Here is a 6,719-nt window from a genome sequence, read left to right as displayed (position 1 = left end):
GACACTATGCAGACATCCACTTTGGAGTAAAGACAATAGTAGAGTAGAACCAAGACTGAGGCCTCCTCTGCCTCTGATCCAGCTTCTCCTCACTTGTGGATCTGGGGTCTGGCCAGGATGAATGATACGCAAATGCCCAGTTCTGCTCCAGGGCCCACAGTGCTATCAGCTCTGCCTGGAGCCAGAAACAATGGGTGCCCCAGGGAAGACCAGGTGGCCTGTCTGGCAATCGGGCTAACACTTCATGGAGGAATGTTTGCTCTGGGCCTTGAAGGATGAGCAGAAATAGCTCTTGTGAGAACAAGATCTCTAGTAGTGACACCCAGCTTCTGTTGGGGGAAGGCAAAGAAAGAAAGAAAGAAAGAAAGAAAGAAAGAAAGAAAGAAAGAAAGAAAGAAAGAAAGAAAGGAAGGAAGGAAGGAAGGAAGGAAGGAAGGAAGGAAGGAAGGAAGGAAGGAAGGAAGGAAGGAAGGAAGGAAGAAAGAAAGGCTTCCAAATATGAAGAACCTGCCATGGCTCCCAATTGCTCATGAGAATTCACAGGCTTGAAATTCAAGGCTCTGTGAGACCTGCACGGTCCTATTGCTATTTGTACTATTGTGGGGGAAAGGTCAGGGGCTGGGAGCCAGGACACCTGGGCCTGACTACTACCTCACTGTGTGACTTTGGACAAGGCCATCTCCAGGTCTCAGTTTCCCCATCTGTAAGATTTCTGCACAGGATCGGTGAGGCAATCAGAGTCCCTAAGAACAAGACACGGCAGTGACACAGACCATGGCTCCAGAACCATGGGGTGGAAAGAGTTATAGGAACAGAGATGCTCAAATTAGATGCCCCTGGGGAAGCCAGGTGAGAATACACATGTCTATACCATGGGGCTAAGGTGGGTGTGGGCGTGCAGCTGGAACGGGTGCCGGGAAGGGAAGGATACTGAGCATTCACTTTCCAAGTTCTGGGTCTGCCTCGATTAGGCAGGTTCTCCTGGGGCCTCGTTATGACAGTCGGCACAGACCACACATGAGACCCTCCCACAGCTTCTCTTTCCTGGGGGAGTCTGCAACCTTCCTTTCTTGTCTGAAGCACATAACTGGGGAGTTGGAGTGGAATGAGAGGAGAATGTGGGGACCCAAATCCCTAGGAATTAATTAGGGCCTGTCAATGAGATCTGTTTCCTCTCTGGAGGCCAATTAGGATATCTGGAAACTTGGGTGGTGGGGAGGTATGTGTGTATGTGCTTGAGGCAGACCCATCTCTACTCTGCTGGGCTGGGTCCCTCTCGGGGGAGATTGGGCCTCAGGGGCACCCGGTCCACTTAGAGGAAACGTGCAAGTACAAAGATAATCACAGAACTGTTTCATCATCTAAGAACCGTATGAAGTGCATTGTCCTCACAGAAATCACTCTTCCCTCCATAGTACTGTCCTGTAATGGGCGCTCACTAGGGTCCAAGCCCTGGGCTAGTCCTTTACCTTCTTGATCCTCCAGCAATGCACAGGGTCCCAATTTCCCCACATCCTCACCAACACTTGTTGTTCTGTTTTTTTGATATTAGCCATCCTAATGGGTGTGCAGTGGTATTTTGTTGTGGTTTGATTTGCATTTTGATGGTTTTGAGCATCATTTTATGTACTTTTTGGTCATTTGTGTATGTTCTTTGGAGAACTGTGTATTAATTTGCCCACTTTTAAATTGGGTTGTTTTGTTTTGGTGGTGGTGGTGGGTTCTTTATATATTTTTGGAATTAATGCCTTATCAGATATTTTCTCCTATTCTGTGGGTTGCCTTTCTTACTCCATTGATAGCATCCTATGATGAAGGAAAGATTTTCATTTTTTGATGAAGCCCAATTTATCTATATATTTCTTTTTGTTGCCTATGCTTTTGTTGTCATATCAAAAAAATCATTGCCAAATCCAGTGTCATGAAGCTTTTCTTCAATGTTTTCTTCTAAGAGTTTTATACTTTTAGCTCTTGTGTGTAGGTCTTTGGGAGAGGCAGTTTTTAATCTTACTTCATTTAGTAAACATCTATGGAACACCTTCTAAATCAGTGGTTCTCAACCTTCTGGCCCTTTAAATACAGTTCCTCATGTTGTGACCCAATCATAAAATTATTTTTGTTGCTACTTCATAACTGTAATGTTGCTACTGTTATGAATCGTAATGTAAATATCTGATATGCAGGATGGTCTTAGGTGACCCCTGTGAAAGGGTCATTCGACCGCCAAAGGGGTCTCGACCGACAGGCTGTTCTAAATGGTGGATCCTGGTGCTTGAGAATACAATGATGAATACAACTTTTTAAGTCAGACATGTTTTGGATGAGGGATTTGAGGCTCAGAGAAATGAAGCAAACTGTTTAAGGCCACATAGCTAATAAGTGAAAGAAGCATGACCACTCTAGGTCTTTTGACACCAAATCTACTCTCCTGTGCCATTCCCTTTGCCTGTTTGCATGCCTCCTACAGTTCCTGAATGCCCAAGAACCAAGACCACACTCCTCAATAAGGCACACCAGGCTCTTCTCTGGGCCAGTCTGCCTTTCCAGTCTCATCTCTCCTGAACCACCTTTATGTGCCCCTGAGTCCTGATCCAGGACTCAGTTCAATGCCCCACGCTCTCTATTTCTTTCTTCTTCTTTTTCTCAAACCCACTCACATTCAAAGGCCCAGCTAACAACCCACTTACTCCAGAAAGACTTTCCTAACCTTTCAGCCCTCACTCATCTCTTCTCATTCCACAGAATATAAAATCGCAATATCGTACCTCTTTTCATCTCATCACAGTTGTCATATCTGAATCAGCATTAGATTTGGCTTCAGAGAAACCTGATCTTGAATCCTCTTTCTACGACTTCGTTTTTTGAAATATATTTTATTGATTTTTCACAGAGAGGAAGGGAGAGGGACAGAGGGTTAGAAACATCGATGAGAGAGAAACATCGATCAGCCGCCTCCTGCACAGCCCCCACTGGAGATGTGCCCGCAACCAAGGTACATGCCCTTGACCGAAATCGAACCCAGGACCCTTCAGCCCGAAGGCTGACACTCCATCCACCGAGCCAAACCGGCCGGGTCTTCCTGCTACTGTGTGACATCACATCATCTTTCAGGACCTCAGTGTCTTCCTCCGTAAAATGGGGACAGCAATGCTGACATGGCTGGTTTGCTGTGAGACTTAACAACGCCCCCAAACTCCGGCAAGTGCTCAGTGACATTTGTTATAGGTTCTCTCTCCTTCTTTCCCCGCCCATTCCCCCTTCCCTCTGTGTCCTGAATGAGCCTGCTCTCCTTAACCACAGCACGTGGGTGTTCCTGCCAACAACTGTGATTCCCTCACTCTCACAGCTGTGCAGCAGGAAAACCACCCTTGCTCATGCCCTCCCCTCGACCCCTTCCAGAAAAAGAAATAAGGCCCATGAGGGAAAGTGACCTACCTGAAGACACACCATTAGCTAGGCCTGCCGCCTATGTGTCTGATGGTTTGTTTTATTAATAGCATTACATAAGCTGTGATTATCTTGTTTATTTATTTACTTCTTGTCTGTGCTCTCACTTGAATGTGCACTATACAAGGATAAGAACTTTTTCTTGTTCATCTTTGTTTCCAATGCCTACCTATAGTCTTTCCTTTATAGATGTTTGTTGAATGTTACCAATTTTATCCAAAGGAAAAGGCAGTGAGGAAAGTAGTAAATTCAGAATGTCCACTGTAGGCAGCCCTTTTTAAAGCATTGAGATCCCCTGAACTAGAAGCAACTTTTAGCGTCTGAGAGGGTCTGACTCAGAAGGGCCCTTAGGATATCTTGGTCCAATCCCCTCATGTTCCAGAGAGAGAGGAGAGATGGGTAAGGACTTAGTGAGGGACACATAGCAAGGCTGTGACAAATGTAATTGGGACCCTGGTCTCCTGCTGTCCAGCATAATAACAAATGCCCAACACAGCAGCTTGAGTAAAACGTGGGTCTGTTGTGCCATGAAGCAGGAAGTCCAAGGGCATCGTTTGGCTTCTGGCGAGGCTGACCTAGGGATTCAGGTGATAACTTTGCTCTCTTTGCTCCGTCTCTCAAAGAATCTGCTGTCTGTTCTCCCCGCGGCGTTAAGAAGAAGGGCACTTCATGGATCAGCTGAATGGATCTCAGTGAGGAAACCGGGCTCTGGCTTTTCCTTTCATTTACTCCAAGTCCTTGGGAAATACACCCCCTCTCCCTGGCTGTGAGGACATCCATCTCCACAGCGTGGCATCTGATGAGATGATTGTTTAGAGAGTAGGAGGGAGCTACTTCTGAATGGCACCATGTGTCAAGGGCTGAGCCATTTGTTAAGCTGCTGCTGTGTGCCAGCCCTATGAGAGGTGCTGGGCATGCAGAGATAGGAAAGGCAGGCCCAGTGACAATCTCCATGTAGCTTGGCGTCTAATGAAGAATACATACAAGTAATAAAAAAGGAATTATAATTCACTGTGATAAGGGCTATGATTGCGAAGCTTTTATACTAGCTAGAAACTGTGTTCTTTTTCTAGCATAATAACCAGAACAAAAATTTTAATGCCTTTTACAGTAGTAATAAAGTTATAATGTCAAAAATGACTACCATGTTTGTTGAAAAAAAAATCTAGAAATTTAAAGGAAAGACATAAAAGAAGGTTTTATATACATCCTGGCCAAAATGGCTCAGTGGTTGAGTGTTGATCTATGAACTAGGAGGTCATGGTTTGATTCCTGGTCAGGATACATGCCCAGGTTGTGGGCATGCAGGAGGTAGCTGATTAATGATTCTCTCTCATCATTGATGTTTCTATCTCTCCCTCCCTCTGCCTTTCTCTCTGAAATCAATTAAAATATATTTAAATATGTATATGGTGAATCAGGTAGGTAAAAAGACATACTGCAAAGCTATAATAATAAAATAATATGGTACTGGTCTAGCCATAGGCAAATAGATAATAGAACTAAATAGCTCAGAAGTAGACAAGGTGTATAGGAATTTGAAATTAATAAAGATGGCACCCTACAACAATGAGGAAGAACGGATTTTTAAAGATAGATTGGGAAAAAAATAGCTTTCAGCATGAAGAAAAATAAAACAGAATTGCTACCTTACATGTTAAACCAACAGGAATTCCCCATAGATTCAAGTATACATGTGAAAGATAAAACTAGGAAGCTAATGAAAAGAAAATGTTGGGAAATATCCTGGTGAAATAGTTGTAAGAAAAGCTAAAACTCACATACCAAAAGGTAAAAAATGTGATGGAATTGAGTATATCAAAATTAAGAATGTCTGCTACATGAAGGACAGATCACAAATTTGAAAATATATTTGCAATATTTAAAGTTGCCAAGGAACAAACATAGAGAAGTCCTGAAGGCAATAAAATAATACAGGAATTCCAAGAAAAAATGAGCAAATGTTCTCAATAAGCAATTCACATAAGGGTAAATGCTAGTTGCTAACAAGTATTTACAGAGATGATGCATTAGTAATTAGAGAGATGCAGATTAAATGGAATGAGGTAGCACTTTAGCCTGATAAGGATGGCAAAAAATTAGAAAGTTGGATAATATCAAATGTTAGTGAGTATGTGGGAAGATGGGAACTACATAGTCCATTGTTGCTGGGAGTATAAATGGTACAACTATTCTAGGAAACAATATTAAAGTAAAGTCCATTCTCATTATTTGTGGTAGTTACATTCTATAAAGTAGCAGTGAACACTGAATTAGCAAATACTGAATCATTCTTCTAGGAAAAATACAGGGTTATTTTCTTGTGAGCCTTTGGCCACAACATCTTCATCAGCTGGTCAAATACATACCCTTGTTTCATGTGTGTTTCTATTTAAAGCACCTTAGTTAATATATTGTTGATTCATTAACATTGAACTCGGCCAATAGTACTGTAACTCATGCCTGAATGAAGCTTATCTAACACGTGTATTCTCTCTAGAAGGCACATCACACACTGTGCTTAGGAACACTAGACAGCACTTCAGCACTATGCTTGGGTACCATTTTAAATAGCAAAATTACTGCCCCTCTTCCAGCACAAAAAATGCAGAACAAAACCAAAAAACCATGGTCCTAAATAGACTATGAAAAGGACACTTGTATGCAGTGGGAGCTGAAGCAAGAAAGCAGAGTGTTGCCTTGTTAGACCTCAACTGGGAGCATGGATGTGGGCGGCTCAGATATTTTGCTGCTCTGGGCATGTCCGGTAGTGACCCTGAAAGTGCCATGAGTATTGGTTTTGGGTTTAGTGAGTAAGCAAATTTGCAAATACAGAATCTGCAAATAATGAGGAGAGACTATGTTTGGCTCAAGTTTATGCATAACCGATGACTAACCTGACTCCTTGTCCTATGTTCCAGGGAAAATCCTCCAGGGGCCCACGAAAGGACATACACAAGGACACTTACGAAGACATTGTAGCAGAGTTGGAGGTGGTTTCAGTGTCCCCCACGAGGAGAAGAGAGAAGTAAGATGTGAGGAAGTCATACTATGGAATATTATACATCAATTGGTGCCAATGAAGCTAGATGTATAAACAGCAACATAGGCAGATCTAAAACTTGGAACTGAATGCAAATGTAAGAAATAAACTGAGATGTGTAACATCACATATAAATTAAAAGTGTACATACATAGCACATGACATATTTTACAAAGATATGTTTATATGTATGGATGGACATCCAACACATCAGAACGGATGCTTAAGT

This window comes from Myotis daubentonii, chromosome 9 (genome assembly GCF_963259705.1).
Source record: "Myotis daubentonii chromosome 9, mMyoDau2.1, whole genome shotgun sequence".
In the NCBI taxonomy this organism is placed as follows: Eukaryota; Metazoa; Chordata; class Mammalia; order Chiroptera; family Vespertilionidae; genus Myotis; species Myotis daubentonii.
Note: the sequence above shows the minus strand (reverse complement) of the source record.